Below are 20,723 nucleotides of genomic sequence, written 5' to 3' on the forward strand. Positions count from 1 at the left end.
CAGAGCTATTAGATTTATGGGGGCTGCAAAATAAAACTCAGGACATTTTTAGCTTTACTGAGTTCTGTAATTGCTGTCCTGTCAGGCCTTAAGGCTCTGTATGACTGCCTCATGGAGGCTGTCTAGTAGACATCAATTTTTGTCTTTCTTTTAAAATGTGAGAATATTGCAGAAGTACATCAGAGACAACCATACAACAATTGTCCTATGTGATAGTAGTTTAAGTACTACTTATACTGTAGAAATATATTCTACCTTGTTTTGCAGACCTGATAAAGATGCTTTAAAATAAAGGATTCTGGGACCTTAAAGTGGACCTCTCATTACCCTCCATGATAAGACAAGCAATAGATAGGATTTGGGAATAGGTTAAGAGTTGGCACAGTCCTAATGACTGTGAGGATGACTCAGGAGCTGGTGCTTTGCTGTTCCTTGTCATTCTATCTCCTCTCACTAATAAATCTGCATGTGGGCTTTCTTAGACCATCAGTTTCTAACACAATTAGTAGCGGATTCTTTAGAAGAGGCAACAGAGAGATCTCTGTGTGAGGAAGTGACTTGGGTTTGTGAAGAGTGAAGTAGGATTTCTCTGCTCTCATGAGGGTTTTACTACTACTTTACTATTGTATAGACTTCCAGGATGAGAGGCTATAGCTTCCATCATGTCTCAGTGAATGAGATATCCTTGCACTGAAGAGAGCATAGCTCTTTTAAGCCCTTTCTAGAATGCTTTGCCAAGATGCTACAGAGAGCTCTGCTATCCAGAGAAGGTAAGGGTGAAGTCTCTAATGAGGAGAGAGAGAAGTTTAGAAAAAAATTTTGCCCTTTTTGGATTAAAAAAAAAAACTCTTTGAAAGCTATCTGATGCAAGGAGAGAACCATTCAGTAAATTAATTGCTAGTGACTTTTTTCTGTGACCTGGTGGAACAAAAACCAGAAGTCTGTGGCATAATGAAAACTGAGGAGAAAAGACATTAAGTAGGTCTGAAGATTTTAGAGAATCACCGATACTGACGTTAGAATGATCTAGTCTGACCCACTGCATAACACAGACCATCATACATTGATTTGGTAATTTTACCTTTTAGTGCTTAACTTCTGACTGAGCTGCAACATAAAAGTTAGAAAGACATCCAGTCTTGGTGTAACATCTTCAGGTGGTCCACTACATCTCTGAAAATGTTGTCCCTGTGGCTAATTCCAGACTTAGTTACCTTCCTTTTGAGTAAACTTCTAAATTGCTAAGGAACTCGCATGAGCAGAAATTATACTGTAGAAATGGAAGATAGCTACGTGAGCCATGAAACACTATCACATAGGAACAAGTCACCTTTTATTGAGCTTCTCACCGTTGATTGCCTCATCAGTTTTATGTGATATTATTCCAAGGTGAAGATAGTGGATTGGCATTGCACCTATGTCAGTAATTTCCCATTGTCCTGGTAACCAGCAACATTGCGCATGAGGTACTCAGAAAAAGTGATAAAAAGTCCTTTTTGGTGACATGATTTATGCAATCTGATTGCATTTTTGGTTTGAATGAAGAGGTGAATGGTTATTCGTGAGATGCTGGGTTTTGGGCATCCCTGCGCATCCATCAGGCTGCGAAGTAGCTTTTCTGCAAGAATCAATGCGTTTTCCTTTGACAGAATAAATGGATGCCACCTGTGCAAATATCTCTGTACTGTTTCTGTAACCTTAAAGGTATACTTCCATTATCCTTGTAAGGTGAAAAGCAGCCTGGCCCACAGTTCTGAAATTTCTGTTCAGTCTATGTAAGTCTGCATACTGGACTAAACAGTTGTGTGGTTTGAGAACTCAGCAGGAATCTATTAAAATACTGTGTTGATGCACTATTTTACTTTTGCACAGCACTAAGCTCAATGAGATTTGGATCGTAGACCAAGGATAAAAATCATATCTAAGGTTTGGTTTTTGTCTATGAGGCAGCTCAAGTTTTTGGCTTGGGGTTTGGTCTGAGTCATTCTGGAATTCCACACATTGGTTATTTTACTTGAAAATCTTTATCTTTTGTCCCTGAAACAGTGCACTGCAAACTGTAAAACTGCAAAGCCTCTTGGTTTTGATGCTCAGAAATGCAGCTGTCATTTAAAAAGACAATATTTCTCTATTCATACTAAACTCAACCATTCCATATTACTGCTACTGTACTCCTAAAGGACCAGCTTGTATTAATTGCGGATTTTTTCTGTACAATATTCTGATGCAGTAGGCAATTTGTATGCTTAGGTATCTTACATAACTAGCAGGATGATGAGTCATCTGTGAGTGCGTGACTATCGACTCAATATGCTTCCCTGGCATGAGATAAGATGACAAAAAAGTGGAATTAGAATGAGCCAGAAAAAGGCAATCTGACATTCCAAAGAACTTCTTTTAACTCTGTATGTTACCGTAAGAGTTATTTTTATTATGGGATAGAGGCCCAACAACAGGCTCTCACACTGGTTCCCCCTTTTCTTTCACCTATAAATGTGACCTCTGTAGCATAAAAGGATCACAAAGAAAACAAATCCCTTCATGGGGAAATTCCACTGAGACAAGGAGTCTGTCAGTGACCTGGGTCTGTGCAGGGTCCCGATGCAGAACACCCCTGTGTTCTGGTCCTCCATCGGGAGGCTGCTGGGGTTACAGCAAAACTAAAGGCAACTTGTAATGTGTGACAAGCTTAAGATTTGACAGATCACTAGGTTCTTTGTGTTCTGTGCTGAAAATACCTTTGCTTTTTGTGCTGGACATAGCTCGCCCAAACTGAAATAACTGTGATTCTCCTTTCCTGATATCACCAACGGTCGGAATGAAACTACAGAATATTCCTTTCCCAATTCCCTGTGTCATGTTCATTTTCTCCTTTTGAAGGACTTATGGATAACTTCTTTAGTAATCATGGAGAACATTCTGATACAGTATCTCTGCTGTCATCTGAGGTCTGCCAGTCCCAGGTTAAAAAAAAATTCCTCCTTGCCTCATTTTGAAAGGTATCACTAACACCGAGAGGTCTAGATGAATGGTTTCAGGTGTTTACAAGTGGTCTCTGTGCAATATTTCAATAGCGCTAATCATTCTGAGTTCAAATTTCTTAAAGGGCAGGGTCTATAAATACTATGAGTGAATAGATAGGTATATTTTTAAGATTCAGATAGGGTACTTCGACATTCCTTCTCTGTAATTTGAAATTATATCTAGATATAGATATATATCCAGTGCTTTATTCAAAAATCTCTTTAATTCCAAGGGTCAGTTACAATAATGGCATCAACCCAACATATAGCATGCCATGTGTGACGCAGATCTGCTTGTAGAATGCTAATTCATTAATTTTCTGTTAGGAAAATGAGTATTACACACTGTATAAATAAGCTACAGTCATAAGCATTCCTGAGGCTGATGTGTGCGATGCTAAAAAACCCACTTATTTTGCAGTAATTTATTTTAGTGAATATAAATGTATATTTGATCCAGACAGGGTACTGGGCACTGAGGTAAGGCATTTAGACTAAAACCCTCAGTCACAGTAATGAGTGAAAAACACTCTGAGTTTAATGTGATTTATAGTGATTTTAAACTCACAGGATCAAGCCTTACAAGGCCTCCACAAGTCGGGAATGGTAACAGGGTTAGTAGATAGTTATTGCTACAGCTCTGCTTTGAGACTATGTAAATCATCGTGGAGAACTCTATGGGCCAGCTCCCTGGCATTCTTAGATACTATGTTAAATAGCTTAAACAATAATAGAGTTAATTCTAAAAACACTGCAGTTTGCATAGAATGCTCATTGCTCAGAGGCTGGTTTTGGCTTGCTTGAAAGGTAGAGGTCTGTTATATAACCTACATTATATACAGACAAGAGCAACATACATTCTCAAAGCTTTTCTTCCTGTGTATTTCACTGTTAGTGAACTGTTCCAGGGTCTGCTGATAGAGAGGTAGCATTGTCTATATTATTTTCCCCAGGAATAGAAGACATTTATGCTAAATATGAGAGAGTTATTGAGCAGCTTAAAAATGTTTCTTTTTTAAGCCTTTCTTTTTCCTCCTAGATACTTCCTTTTTCCTCCACTCCTCTTCCCTTCGCCACCTTTTGTCTGTGAGTAGGGGAGGAAGCTCTACAAACTGCTCTTGTTGATAAATGTAATGAGTGCTGAGTGTCAACATCAAGTGTTTTGTGTCATCAGCTCTTTGAAACTGCAGTGAAATATGCAAGTCAAGGAGAAAAATCCCCTCTGGTTTCAGCCTGGCAGTATCCTGTGTTACGGTGCTGTGGGGAATGTTGATAAACATTTGGAAGAGCTGAGAGGTGGCAGAGGCAGGTTAGGAACTAGTGGCTTCTGATAGACCAAAGAAAGCTGTCAGTTCATCTCTTAAAACATCTGAATCCCAGATTCTCCTATTTAGAGGAAGCTTTTACATCTGTTTTCTTATTACATTCCCTGGATAGAGGAAATAAACAATACAATGGAAATATAATTTTTAATAAACTTTTCTAATACAAATAATACTTTACATCTTCCTCTGTCTCTGCTGAGTAGATGCTGTTACCTCCAGTTATTCATTCATAAAGAAAGTCTTCTAATTTATCAGTACTCTAGGTAGAGGTTGTTTTTTTTTTTTTTTTTTTTTTTTTTTTTTTTTTTTTTTTACCTGGCATGGCTGTGCTGTCATTGCTGCTGCTGCTGTGGCTGGTGGAAATAACTGCTGCTGTGGACATCTCACATAGAATAAAAGCAGGGTCAAGGTGGAGAGGTGAAAAGAATCGTGAGTAACCTGGGCTCTTCCTTCTCTTCTTTGCTCTTTATTTGAAGAAATGTGTTAGGCCTCATTTAGCTGCATAATTCTTCCTCTCTAGGAGGTTATTCTTTAATAATAACCTTAAGGCCATATGAAATTAGATATTTAAATATGTATGTAGAAAGCTTGGGCCACACCTTCTGTGTGCTCCACACATCTGCAGTACAGTCCTGTATTTCACTGAAAGGTTTTTTAACAGCTGGTGCTGATTAACTCCTGTATTTCCAGAGAGTTGTAAGACTTGTTCTAGGCTATAATCAGCTGTACTATTTCTATTTATAATCTTACTGTTTTGTACATTGCTACAAATGTTGATATTGAAAAGACTAGCAAATTTTTATAACTGTACTGTTCATATAAAGGGACTGTGTAACCACTATGATTATACTAGGTAACTTTATTGATATAAATAGTATAACTGCAGTCTAAAATCTATGGATTTAGAAAAGGAGATTTAACACAGTGCTGCAGATTGTGTAGTGTTTATCAATGTTGCACTTAAAAAGAGAAAAGAATATTGCTGTTAAAAAGGAAAGTAGATGAGTCATGATAATACTTGTGAGTGAGACCTGCAGAATTTCTTAGTGCAGTGTCTGACTGAAATATCCAGATGATTTTTTTTCATTTAAAGGGCAACTCAGTTCTTGCTGAGATAATTGTTTACTCCTGTCTAGCAATATAAATAAGCATGACCATTATGGAGAATATATTCTTGTCATTATATTTTTTGAGATATCTAGGAAGAAAAAACATGGACTATTGAAAAGAGAAAGATTTCCAGTTTAATTCAGCTGAATATGGTATGATGGATTAGAAAACAGTGTGTTTTGATTGATTAGAAGATAGATTAGAAAACAGAAGTCTCTAAAATAACAAGAACTTGAAGGGGTGGCTGTTGGTATCCTTGGGAAGGATATTACCTTGACAGTCTTGTTATCTGAAAGTTGGTCTGCAGGTTGAATATTTCCTAAAGTATGAATAAACATATAAGTAAATCTGCTGCTTCATTTGGTCTCCCCAAGTTATCACCCTTAAAGAAAGAGGCTCTGGACTGAATGTAACTGAAGACAGAGTCATCTGTTCACAAGCATTTCACATCTAAATAATACACTGAGGGAACTGCATTAGCAGGCTGTTAATATGTGTGTAAGTGCTGCACATAAATAGCATCCTATGGCTTATAAATATTTAAGCATATTAACTAATTATGCCTAAAAGAGCCCTTTAATTTAATGGATGTGGAAACTGAGGCATGAACAGTGATAAGGCTTGAAATATGTTGATTTAAATTTTTCTAAGGCATGTTTCTTGCTGAATAAAAAAATCTTCTAAAATATGTATGTGTGTGTATATATGTCTGTATATCTTCTCAAGTACTACCTTTGTTGAAAAAAGCTCCTAGAGTAAAAATACTGTGTTCTCACTTCCAAGATGTTAGTTTTCAGATCTTTAAAAGCTTGTGATGCTGAGTATTTAGATTGAAATTTTAACATGAAGAACTGAAATAGATGCAGCTACAGATATTAGTTTCTCACAAAAGCATTACTGAAGAAAAGGTAATCAGTTTGGGACGGCATTTAGCTGGATGAGCAAATTACACAGAGATTCAGGAGCTAAGGAACACCATATCTTTTGGAATTTGTAATACATCTATGGTAGGTCATTTAATGTCATCAGTATTAATAATTTGATTTTCTGGATTCAGAGTCTTTCTACTGTCAGAACAGAGGGCTCTCAATCCAGCACATTATAGGAAATTACTAGTATTCAGTTAAAAGAAAAAACAAGGATGTGAATTAGTTTTTATATTCTATCTGTACTATGATTCTTAATTACTTGGAGAGATCAGCTATGGGATGAGCAAGACTTATGGGTCTGATTCAGGTCTCCTTGAAAGTAAGAGAAGATGTTTGGATCAGACCCTAATGCTCCTTTTATCTAAATATTAGCAGTTTTTTTCACAACAGTTGTTTAGCAAGAGAGGTTTTCCGGGAATATTATTTGCAATGTATACCATTTGGTTTTGCTATCCAAAATGCCAGGATTTCTCTAGTAGCAGAACATGCACATATCATGGTGGAGCTGGAGGCCACGAGAAGTAGACATCTTTCTGAGAAAGGAGACAACCAAAATGTTATGTAATTACCGATGTTGTTCTGCTTGTCGGTTGCTATTAAGACGGTATATTTGCCTGTCAGTTTATATAGTGTTTGAGAATGTACTCTTGCTTATTTTTGCACATCTAAATAAAAATTCTAATAGTCTAAAAAAAGTGTGATTATGTACTATACATGTTCATTTAATTGCTTAAATTACATAACCCAAGCCAAAAATTACTTCAAAATGTAGCTCTTAACGTAGGAATTTTCACTGAGGCACTCAGATTTAGTAGTCAAGCAATGCTTTAAAAGTCTCCTAAATTTACAACATACATAAATTTCAAAGTGGTTCTGCTCCAGGTGGTTAAAACAAATAACTTTGCATTTCTTTTGATTGTCTGTGATGCTCCTCAACCCTCCTGTTTACAGAGATCGTGATAAGTTTAGAGGCCTAAAGAATTGCCTGGAAAAATTGTAGTGATTCAAATTCTAGCTGTATGTCTCAAGGGCAAGAGAGCAAGGACCACAATAAAACTCTAATGAGTGGGCTTTGCTTCACCTGAGCTTACACCTCCTTGGAAGAAGCTTTATTCTTCTCTTTCTTCTGTAAGGGTCTTGGAGCAGGAAGTTTCCTAGTTTCTGATGGCTCCATGACTGAAATGAGTGGAATCACGTTTTGGGAGAATATGGAGAAATGATCATCTATGACAAATGAAACAACAGCAACAAAAAATAGTATGTAGGGAAGACAAGGGGATTTATTCCCATATGCATCTGTACTTGTCTTTTGCCAACATTATGAGGAGGAGGGTCTTGGAGGAAGCATTTTAAAACATATAGAAATTAACATTTTTACATCTGTATGCTACGGTGTCTTCTTCAGGCGTATATTGCTACCCCTTTTTGTTAATTTTATTTTTAAGAAAGCCAGTGATGATTGTTTTGGATGTCTGTATCTTACAATTTACATGGTTGTGGTCATAAGAAATAATATACAATTTCATCGTTATTTTGATGCTGAAGTGGCAAGTACAGACTGCCTTATTACTCCTCAGAAAAAACAGTATTGCAATACTATTAATATTTTTAATTCTTATATACTATATAAAAACATAATGCATAAATTTAAGACAGTACAAGCATTAACTTTGTATGAGGATGTTTGAGACATTTTTAACTTTGTATGTTTACTGCTGTACTATGCATAATTTTCTCTGTTAGGAGATTGTAATCAAGGAGGTTTGCTTACTTTGTGAGTAAAATATACTTTCTCACTTATTAGAAAATAAAGTTGTAATATCTTGGTCAGGTTTTGAATATCACCTGTAAACATCAGAAACATTACAGTTATGAGAGAGTGTGTTGCCGGGCCAAAAACATTCTTTTTACGTCTTCTGCTGAAAAACAAATTTTTAACTTTTAATGTTTCACAAGACTTTAGAAATACGTATTTATTGCACAATTCTTTCTGCACTTTAGACAAGGGTCAGCTTACCTAGCCAATAACAGCAGCATCTTATTTCCCACAGTTACCATTAGGAATGTCAACTGCCATAGTCTTCTTTTAACCATAGTTATTATTAGGAATGTAAAAAAGAGTCATACCAGTTCTTGCAGATTTTTTTAAATGTAGGAATATATATATATTTATATAGATAGGTAGGTTTTTATGAGCAAAGAGGAGATGAGGACTGCAGTGTAGACAGGCAAGAAACATAAAAGTCTTACAGTGATCCAAAGTCTTCAGTGAGAGAAAGGTTTAAAAGACTAGGAAGTCTACAAGGAATTTCAATACTTTGTGAAAGTTTCATAGATTTCTCACTTGAACACCTTGGGACTACGTATGTATACAAAAAATAGGGGAACATGTCAGTAAATAATGGTGATACTTTTCTACTGCCATCCCCTTGAAAAAAAAGCAAAGAAAGCCATCACCATCCTCTGGACAAGAAATCAACTGTTATCAGTTTTAAAAGACAGTGAATGTATTTCATGCTACAGATTTATTCAGAAGTAGGCAATAACTGAAACTTTCAGTCTGCTGAGAGATTTATAGGAACGGAAAGCTTTAAAATTCCTGTTATGTGGGGCAAGACGTAATAAAAGTCATTTCCTCTAGTTACTGTCAGTATTCACATAAGCTTAGACTGAGTAAGCCAGTGGCTTTAAAATGATGTTGGTAATCATAATTTAGTTTTCGATCTAACAGTATTTTGCTTTGTTCGGGGTACATATTGATATCTGAAGCCTATTTGGGATTTGAATGACTCAGCTAATGCCCCAGTCAGACAGTCTAACTTTCAGTGTAGCTACATGCAGAGCTGCTGTACCCTGTTAAAAGCTTCAGGACATTTGGTGGTTACAATGCTAAAAGCATTATCATCAAGATACTGTTATTTTTTCTGTTCAGATTCAGTTAATCCTAGTCCTAGGATAGAACAAATTGCAAGGTAGAGCAAATAAGATGAAATTACCTACATACTTTCTGTTTTTGTGTTGCTGTTCATTGACTGGTTGGTTGACTGTGAATTTATTAAAGTATTTTGTATTTTCTTGCATAGTGTACTGATAGGGAGACACTGACCTAATTCAGTTAATTGAAAATATACCATTCTTTTCAAGTTTTCTCAGACTCATGGTGATTTGAGATTGAGGCTGATGAGTGCATTGGGGATAGATACTGCAAAATATTCTGTGGTTTATATTTGACTATCAAGTAAAAACGTCCTTCCAATAGTTTTTGTAAGAAGGAAAAGAAATAAGAAGTACAGCGTATGACTTTATCTCTGTGGATCCAGCTCTCCTTGACAAAACCACTTTCAATATTTAGCTATAATGTTGTTGCCAATAGACTTGAATAGAAAAGGATTAAAACCAGTACTGAAATAAGTTAGAAAGACTAAATGGCTATGGCTAAAACTCTTTCAAAAAACCCTAAAAGAAAAAGTCATCTCTGGCTTCACTGTCAAACAGGGCCAGGTCCATAGGATGGCTCTGCAAGCCCCGCGCATAGGTGGGATGGGGAGCGTGATGAGGTGAAACAGCCGAGCCGACCCGGCCGCTCGGAGCAGCCCGTGCAGACACAGAGCATCCGTGCTGCCCAGGGGCTTCACTTTGCCTGCGCGGGAGCTGTGCTGCTGCCGGCAGCCATGTGGTGTGTGCCCGCATCCAGCGTGCGCACCCACCCCAGCACACGTCTGGCTGCTGCAGCCTGGAGAGGAGGAGGTGGCACAGCAGGGGACAGCTAAGGGCAGCTGGCTGCTGCCAGAGCCACAAACGTGGTCCAGTGGTGTCATGTACTGTGACAGGGTCCCAGCCCCATTTTCTCGGAGGGAATGTTTGGAGCAAGACAGGTTTGGGTCAGATGGTTCACATGCATCATCTTACCTGGAGCCATTAGCCCTAACACAACCCACCCCAAACGTAACGCTGACTGGGTGCCCGTCTTTTGATGTGGGAGCGACCACTGGGCTCCCATAGGCAAACAGTGACTGGGAGCAGGCCACTGATAACAAATTAATTTAGCTGCCCTGAAGAATTCTCTTGGTGTGATGTAAAAAGCTGTGGGTTCAGTACACCTGCTTTAGATCACTAAAATAAGTACTCTTTTAAATAAACCATCACAAGTTACTTGTCTTGCAGTGAGCACTAGAAAAGTGCATTCCTTTTGAACTGTTGTCCTTAAAGTATTCTTTGATGTTCAGATTTGGTCTTTTGTTTTAGTATTTAACCCTGTCATGTATGTAATAGTTTTAACGTGCAAGTTTGTCTATTAATATTACTGTTTTGCACTACGTGCTTCAGTGAAAACTTAAAAAAATCCCAAAGCAAAACCATTTAGTGCTCTTGGGTGTCACAATGTGAATAGAAAGGTTTAACGTTGCCTTTGCTATCCTTGGCAAAGTTTAGCAGGCAAAGGATATCTGGCAAGTTTCAGAGTACTTTGTTCTGCTTTCAGGTAGTTGTATTTCTTACAGGAAAGCTTGTTTCACACAATGCTGTCTTAGAGACTAGCATTTTATTGAACTATGAACAGGAAGGATAGTTCCCTTTAAATGCTGGGAACTTTTACTCCTGGAGTAGATGGGACTGGTAAGAAGCTTAGAAGAATGCTGAGAGGTTAGCAAAAGAATGAAAGAGAGAAAAATGTGAGAAAAAGAAGAGAAGATTGGAAGCAAACAAAAAAGTGAGGGTTGTATATCTGAAGACTGAAGAAAAATAAAATGGACTAGAAAGAGGAAGGAGAAAAGGAAGGAAGGAAAAGGAAAGAAGGAGAATGTAGCAGGGTGGAAAGCAAACTACTACTTTTATCATTTTACTAATTTGTATTTTTTATGCCAACTGCTTACTCTCACCGCTTACTCTGTAATATTAGTGTTCCACTTTGACCACAACTGTCTCTAAGATCTAGGAAATGACCTGTTATGTCTTGAAATAAATTTACTCAGAACTTTAATTTGTCCAAGTTGTGAGGATAAAATGAACAGTTTTAGTTCAAAATTGCCTCAGTAACATCTTGAAGTAGAAACTGAAATGAATTGATATTGATTCATAAAAGCATGAAGATTGAAGAGTAATTAAAATTTGGAACATTTGGTGCCCTGGAACTTTCGACCTTTAATAAATTTGGATGGAACTGAATTTCGATGTATAGGGTACCATATGATAGATAGTCAATGAAGCTGCTGTGAGATTATATTTCCATAAGACACTCTATTACAATAAAACCCTTAAATGATTTTAGTATTTAGTATTACATTTAGTATTTACATGAAGAAAAGAGAAAAAAACAGTTTCTGTGCACCTATTCTGTTTTTGTCTAAAATAATTATAATTTTTTAGCAATTTTATTTCTTATGTATGATTTCAGAAAAAAATATTTGTTCTTTTTGTAATTTAGTTACATGGAGAGATAAATGCCCATTTCTCTTTGAGGGTCCTGTACCGTCTGTTAAAGCGGGGATACTAATTTTCTATAAATATATCTGATGATAGTTTCTTTTTAATTACTCTGTAATAAATTCTTAGACTTATTCATTAGACTTATTTCCTAGAACCTAGGAGAGCCTTTACTTTTTAACTTGTAATTGCGTATTTTAGCTATTGTGTAAGGGTTATGCAAGAGTTAACACCATTCCCTATGTGAACTCTACTAAAATCCTCTGTGAATGCATTCCCCTCTTTTTTCCTTCTTCTTATCTTAGGTAGTTCATTTCCCTCTGCCTCTTCACTTGGCGATACAGGGAATCATTAGGCAGGGGTATCTTAAATAAGAACATGAAGACCACCCAGTACCTAGATAAGTAGTTTCTGATGCTCAAAGTCTGCTTTCCTGCCAAGAGCAGTTATTAACTCTAAACATCTGAAACCATGATTTAAAAATCACAAGATATAGAAAAGAACATTAAGGAACCTTCTTGTTCATCTTACAGTATCTGAGGTTTCCACTTGCATTAACTCATTAACTTTAGCTCAGGAAGTTTGGGTTAGATGAGTGGACAGTGAGGTGAATTGAGAACTGGCTGAATGGCAGAACTGAGGGTTGTGATCAGCGATGCAGAGTCTAGCTGGAGGCCTGTGGGCAGTGAAGTCCCCCAGGGCTCAGTAATGGGTCCCATCCTGTTCAACTTCTTCATTAATGACCTGGACAAAGGGACAGAGTGCCTCCTCAGCAAGTTTGCTGATGACACCAAGCTGGGAGGAGTGGCTGAAACACCTGAGGACTGTGCTGCCATACAGAGAGACCTGGACAGGCTGGAGAGCTGGGCAGAGAGGAACCTCAGAAGGTTCAACAAGGGCAAGTGCAGAGTCCTGCACTTAGGGAAAAAAAGGCCCTAGGCACCAGTACAAGCTGGGGGCTGACCTGCTGGAGAGCAGCTCTGCAGAGAAGGACCTGGGATTACTGGTGGATGACAGGATGACCATGAGCCAGCAATGTGCCCTTATAGCCAAGAAGGCCAATGGTCTCCTGGGGTGCATTAGGAAGTGTTGCCAGCAGGTCGAGGGAGGTGATCCTGGCACTCTATTCAGCCCTGGTGAGGCCTCATCTCGAGTACTGTGTCCCGTTCTGGGCTCCCCAGTCCAAGAGAGACATGGAGCTACTGGAGAGAGTCCAGCGCAGGGTACAAAGATGATCAAAGGGCTGGCGCATCTGCCCTATGAGGAACAGCTGTGAGAGCTGGGCCTGTTTAGCCTGGGGAAGAGAAGACTGAGGGGAGATCTTATCAGAGTGTATAAGTACGTGAAGGGAGGGTGTCAAGGGAACGGGGCCAAACTCTTTTCAGTTGTCCCATGTGTCAGGACAAGAGGCAATGGGCAGAAACTGAAGCACAGGCAGTTCCACCTGAAGGTGAGGGGGAATTTCTTCACTGTGAGGGTGACAGAGCCCTGGCACAGGTTGCCCAGAGAGATTGTGGAGTCTCCTTCTCTGGAGATATTCAAGGTCTGCCTGGATGCAACCCTGTCTACCATGCTGTCACCCGACCCTGCTGAGCAGGGAGGTTGGACTAGATGATCTCCAGAGGTCCCTTCCAACCTTACTGATTCTGTGATTCTATAAACTCCCATTTTCAGGCTGATTAGGAAGACTCAAATAGCCATCACTTATCTCCAGGGCCTGGAGCTTTATGTGGATGCTGTCTTGTGTCCCACCGCTGATGAAACTGCTAGACATGGCTGGCTACATCAGACACAGGTGCATTGCTGCCTAATGAAAACGTCTCTCTATCACAGTGCTGTACGGATTCTCTTTTTGTCATCAGGGGAGTTTGTGGATCTTTCTGCTTTTGTGGATCTTTCTGCTTTTGTGAATGTGAAACCCTGCTGTCAACTTCCCTTCTCGCAGTCAGCAAGGGGAAGGCAGACGGGAACTCTCAGTTCTTCCTCCCCTCCACGGAAGAGTGATTGGGAATACGGTGTACTGTGCTGTGCGCGCAAATATGCACGGCTATACCTGCACGTGTATTTGGGAGTATCTTTGTCCCTTATTCTCTAGTGTTCATTTCACTTCTGCCCTCTCCTGATACCTTGTTCCTTATTCCATACTTGCATGGTCCTATTGTGATTCTTAAGCTACATGTCCATTCGAGCTGCCCAAGAACGGATCTTGTGTGAGAGTTGCCACCCTGTGCAGCAGTGAGCCTTGGTAACGTGCTTCCCTGTGGAAATGAAAGACCTGTTACTGCCATAATCAATACTCTGGATTATCCTTGGAATTCCACTGAATGCATAGTGGAGAACTGGGGACTCTACTAAGATTTCCACCAACAGAGTTACTTTACGTGGCTACCTAAACTACCTGTTGCATTTTGAGCAGATGAAGGGCCTGGGTTGCAGGCTAAAGGATCAGAAAATCTGGCTTCAGATTTTTCATGGTCAAGCTGGAACACAGCAGAGGCTTTTTTCTCTTAGGAAACTTCTTCCCTCCCTCCTGATCCCCTCCCCTCCCCAAACCATTACCAGAAGCATTTAGTTGCCGATCAGCGCTCGATTGTTGCATTTTGAGCAGATGAAGGGCCTGGGTTGCAGGCTAAAGGATCAGAAAATCTGGCTTCAGATTTTTCATGGTCAAGCTGGAACACAGCAGAGGCTGGCAGGACTCATTTCAGGGCTACTTGTATTGGCTGTGAAAGATGTTTTACCCAAACAGAAGTGCCTAGTTTCCGTACCATGAGCTACACCTCTGTGGTTCAACAGTGGGCTACTTCATTTACATAGATACTGTATGTGATGATGCTTATGCATATATGTCTCAAAGCTTCAGAACAGAGCCAGACATAGGAATTCATTGGCACTTACAGCACTTTCTTACTGTAAGTCTTTTGCCTTTGCTTACAAAGAAGGCTTTTTGTTTTTTTTCTATAAAACTTATTTTTCCAGAAAGCAAGTATAAATGTAGTTGTTAATTCATCTTATTTTTATTATAACATAATAGTAAGTGTTTTTCTGATCTGCCTTTTTTTTTTTGCTTGGCTATTTGTAAATCCTTAAAAATTAATTGTTGCTGATTCATCACTGTCCTGCTTCAGGTCTGCCCTCCTGTGAAATTATTGCTTTATAATGACACAGCACTGGACCCCCAAAGTGATAAATCTGACCCTCTTGTCACAGATGAAAAAATCCTTATGGCAGTGAGTACTCACAGAAATAGTTATTTCTTTGCAAGGGAATAATGAATGAAGAAACCACAATCAAGATAAACGCATAAATTTTTAACAAAGGAGCTGTGCATCTTAAATCACGCAGGAGATATCTTTATATCGTGAAAGAATGCAGGAAGGAAAAGAAGTGAAACAAAACTGTAAACATGAAGCTTACTATATGGAAAATACTTCAAGTATGATATGTACTTTATATTTCTTGAGCTTCCTTTGGATTTTTTTATTGGGTTTTGAAACTAGAGTAGGGGTGCAAAGTACGAAATCAGAAAAGACTCCTCATAAAGTGAAGGTGGCTGGCAGTGTTGCACTTCTTTCTTTAGTTATGCCAAAACTACAAGGAAGCCAAACTCATGATGGCTGTTGGTACAAAAGCTCAAGAAGAGCTTATGAGCGTGTGTTTATTTTCTAACATTTGTTCAAGCAGACGTATTACTTGTGGTTTGTTTGCTTGTTGCAAAACTGGATTTGTTCAGAAATGTTAGGGAATGACTGTGTATAATTCTTTTTATAATTACCTGTAACTGCATAAGAACTAAGCTATCTTGCAGGTAGTAAATGGCATGTATTTCAATTGTTCTCCTTCTTTTAAGTTTGTCATCCAATTAGATAACAAAAGCAATAGTATGATGGTTCAGGGATCAATTGTATGCTACATAAAAGAACTTTATACAAATACAAAAGAACATAGATATAACAGTGCATAAACTGAATTTATTCATCCAAAGTATATTACCTGTACTTACAAGGAATATGTTTATAAACATCAAGATCACTTCTTAAACAATGAAAGATTGCATGAAATCTTTTACTTGCCATAACTAGTTTTACTTGGTAGTGTGATAAAAGATCATTATGTGTTTCTCTGTGACGCAAAAACAGTAAGGCAAAACACCATCAAACACGATTTGTGTGCTGCAGAGTGTTTAGCATAGGTATGCATTTTGGCAATATAGGATAGATATTTTTACAAAATGTGTTTTTTCATTCATGAACCACATACTTAAGTGGAGAAAACCACTGGCCACTTATAACATCCTACAGATTTGGATTGGAGTAATAAATGTGAAAATTGCATGGGTTGGAAAAATCTGCAAAAATGATAATCTGGCTATACCGCATAGTAAATGTGTGTGAAAAATCTTCATCTCTGATGAATTGAGCTGACACATACAGCCACTGCAGAAAAATGCATTTATTTATTATTCTTTTACATATGTTCAGAATCAATCAGTTCTCTACTCTGAGTTACACTGCCTTTCATCAAGCTTTTTATAGATTCTGGCTACCCAATGGACTGCATTGTCAGGCTGGGCAATTACCCCTGTGGAATGTTTCCTCTGAGATATTGCAGCGAAGGAAAATGGACTTTTCTGTGTTCCCTGCATTTTTATTTGCGTTTGCCCTTCAACAGACCTTGCTGAGAGAGGTTACCTTTTGGGGGTCTTACTCCTTTTGTTTCCTTGGTGCTTGCTCTCCCGAAACAGTTCTTGGTGCCCGCACAGCGAGCAGAGAAAGCCTCTGCACGTTCTGGGGGCTGCCCCAGATACCTTGCCCGAGCACATGATGACGAGACCCGTGGACCGTCTAAGCAGAAAGCATCAGTGAGGAAGAAATGTCTCCCAGTTACTGACACTACTTATTAGCTGTGCTGACTCAGAGTTAAGGAGGCTTAGAGAATTTACAGAAACCTGTAGTTATGGGACCCATTTTTCTCGGAGAGGTTTCTCTGACAGGAACACAATGCACCACAGAAAGAGTGAGGTATTTAATGAGAACCAGATGAGGCCTGTGCATTACTAATGAAGAAAGACTACTGTTTTTTATGAAGAGAAGGCAACATACAACATTAGGAACAAAAACAGCGTAGGTTACAGAGCATTACAAGTAGTTTTAGGCTCAGTGTTTTAGATATTGCTTAAAATAATATGTCTTTTAAACAGTCCAAAACACAGTCTTTGTGTATATCTTCATTAAAAGGCCACAGACACTAATAAACAAACCATTCAAAGTCGTTTTGTTTTTAATTCTTTCAATATCATTCGACAAATACATTCTTTTTCTTTCAAGACACTAGTTTTCCCTCTACAACAAGGCCTAAAGATACATTTTTCTCACTATCAAATTTTGATTGCTTTAACATCTGTTGATGTGATTTATTAGCGTTCAGGTAGCAATTAAAGATACATTTTTACTGTTTTTGTGTTCAGCAACATAAAAAGAATCTAACTACATATTCCCTTGAAAACAAAGTCTGACTTAACTTTTCTCACCCCCCCCCTTTTTTTTTTTTTTTTTGATTTTTCTTAAAGACCATTGGGAATATTACAGTTTTACATGTCAGCTGCTAATGGTTTTATATCCAATATTTAATTTAAAAATCACATGGTCCTGAATAGCAGTGTTTGTTTTTTTTAGCAAAGCCTGCTTAGTTTCATATAACACTACAACATAAATGTCTTCTTTTTACTGACTGTAAACATTTTAGTTTGCATTTTATATGCAGCACCTTTAAGCTTTAATTGGACATTGGATAGTCTGTGTACATAAGCACCTACCAGATAATGTGGAAATTGTGGAGTAAGAAGCAATAATGTTACTGTGCTGGTGGATGCAGACTTTAACCTGCTTTGTCAGATTGTCTCCCAGGAGTGTCTGCTGTATTTCAGAAACCCTTTTGATATGAACTGTTAGAAAAATATGAAAATGAGGAGGCAGGTGCCAAAGCAAATCTTTGACAGGCATTTTATCTTATCCAGATTAAAAGGTTCACACATTTTTTTCTTTCATTTTAAGTACTAAAATCTTAAACTATGAGTCTGGTACGGTTACATCTGATAGTATTTTTTTTCTACGATCATGTTACAAGTATTGTGCATCATTCTGCTGCTGTAGCTGCTTCAGTCTGTACCAAATCTTACTTTTGGGGATGCATGCTGTAGCTAGAGAACAACAAATACTATTGATCTGTTTTCTGACAGAATCTTTGAGGAAGAAAATACTCTCCCTTCCTTCCTGCAGCTGCAGCACCTCCTGTTCTGTGAAAACATGCATGATCAGAATCAAATGGTTTTCTTTTTCTGATGTGCTGTTGCTCCTTAATTTACTAGAGGAATCTTCAGTGGTCACTAACAGTACAACATCAAAATGCAATTTGAAGAGTTCTTTCACCCTTGGTTCAACCCTTTGGGGAGATTTTTTATGAAGTACATTTCATTTCCTGAGAGGCCCCAGCTCAAAAAATGTAATCCAGCAACCTTGCACCAATTATAATATTTAAATAAAAACATTAGTTAATCCATTTTCTTCACATCACTACGAGGTTCTATAAGCAGTACTGTGTATGCTCTCCTTTCTTTATGGATAGAGTCATAGTAGACAGACAAAGCGTGTACAACAATTTGCAAAAGTCACACATAAAATTACTAGATTTGTAGATTCCTATCTTGGAGTTCTGAGCTCATGAGAAAATGGTATTACTACAAGAAAAAAATTATGTTGGTGTGTTTGCATATAATGCAGTGTCTACATACAGGTTTTCTCTTGTACTTGTTTTGGTTCTAGACATTTTTTGTGATAATTACTGACAGTGTTGCCATATGTTATGGGTAGCTACTGAAAGCTGTTTATAGCATATAAAGGTGAATCCAGAAATATGTGGGCTTACCCAGTCTTTTGAGGACATTGCAGCAGAGGTAGAAAATGTACTTCTAGATTAGCTTGAGCATTTCTGTATAGATAAAACTCTTTGGGGGCAGATTTCAGTAAAAAATCTACATAGATTTAGTGCACATATATAGCAGCATTCTCTCTTGCAGTGCTTTTCGATACGTAGCTGTTCCCACAAAGATGATACTTCATGACAATGAAGACAAGCAACAGAACAAAGATTGGAGTTACAGTTTGTGAGTTTAAAGTGCTCTGAAAATTCAGCAGCAGCTTTTCCATCATAAGGCCAAAAAGAGGGAGGAAAAGGTGTTTTCTCTAAAGTATAGCAGAATCAAATGATCCTATATTTTGGTTAGGAGTCTAAGAGAGCAGGTGCATCATCTGACAGTGGTCCAAAGGCAAACTCTAGCTGTATTTAGCCTAGCTTTCCAGAAGCTGCTCTGTGGAGAGAGATTCTGCTTTGAAGAAACCTGTAAGAGGAGCCTAGGGAAGTAGCCTTATTAGGCTAGAGTTTGTCTTTGGACCACTCAAGGTGCAGCAGCATTTTTTTGGACAACAAATCTCAGTTGTGGACTTGGACTTCTCAGTAAAACAGAAAACGGCTTAGAAGCCAGGAATGTATCTAGGGATACATGATCTCAAAGCAGCCAGGAAGAGGAGTATCAGCCACAGAGAAAATACATAATAATGCAAGTTTCTTAACGTACTGAATGCTTATAATCAGGTCAATCTCACTGACCTGTGAAATTGGAGATTCCAGTTATGCAATAGTGTACTGAGACCATCTTAGAAAATCTGAGGCTGTGCTCTTAAAAAAAAATCCTGTGGCTGAAGCAGTTCAATATTTAATTGATAATTTGCTTACTAAGCAAAATAAGATGCTACCAGACACCTTACCATGCAATAAAGAAGTCCACAAGTCAACCTGGTTGTCACTGAGGTAAGCAATATGTAAGTCAGTCTTGAGATTACTCATTGCAATCTCCTTAATTTACACAGACAGGAAAGTATTAAAAAAAAAAAAAAAAAAAAAAAAAAAAAAAAAAAAAAAAAAAAAAAGCAGACTCCGGTAGTAAGTAGTCTGCCAGGTAAAACCTACTAAATGGTGAGGGGTAACTAACACGAAAAAACGTGCTGTGGTGTAACAGAGCTTGACTACATGTAGTGCTTGTGAAGAGCATTGTACATGTCCCTCGCATATACCAGAAGTGTTTACTTGGCATTTGGAAAACTCTCATATTTTCTAGATAAAAGAAGTAATGAGCTGTAAATTAGCTTCTCTTAACATGACGAAATGAGGATTTGAAATAAAAAGAAGAAGGAAACCTCTCACTGGTTTATTAAAGAAGTTTTACAGAGTTACATATATTTCAAAACATGCTATGTTAAATGTTAGGACTAAACCCCTGCAATTTAGCAAGAAGTAGGCAAAAATAATAAAATAACAATACATCTGCACAGTGCTTTGGGTTGTGACATCAGCCTTTGCTGCTATCTGTTTTCCTCAACAGCTTCTAAGGTCTACTTGATTATTGAATTTTTAATTATGGGAGAAAATTTGTGATAAACTGGTTGCATTTTCTATCAACCAACTTCTACAAACAGGAAGCAGACATAACAGCTCAGTTTTCACCACTATATCAGGGCAATAGAAAATTGTTTTTGTTAGGAGTCAACAAGGTCAATGTCACTGTTACCAAAGAAACCCAGATTCAGGTTCTTATGCAACATGTTTTATATCACTCATAGGATTAGTTGGCCTCAGTGGAAGCCTATAACAGGCAGAATAGAAATATCTCATTCAGCAGAGAAACATTGCAGCTGCTTTAAGCAATACATTGTTACAATACCATTTGTTCTATGTAACAAAAAACTCCTTAACTTCCACAATTTAGCAGATCTCACCTTAAATTTTCCTGATTTGACACTATAATTCTACTTTTCCCATGAAGTTGGACTGTTATAGGTACTTACCTCTGAGTTTTGATC

Source organism: Rhea pennata, chromosome 1 (genome assembly GCF_028389875.1).
Source record: "Rhea pennata isolate bPtePen1 chromosome 1, bPtePen1.pri, whole genome shotgun sequence".
Taxonomy (NCBI): domain Eukaryota; kingdom Metazoa; phylum Chordata; class Aves; order Rheiformes; family Rheidae; genus Rhea; species Rhea pennata.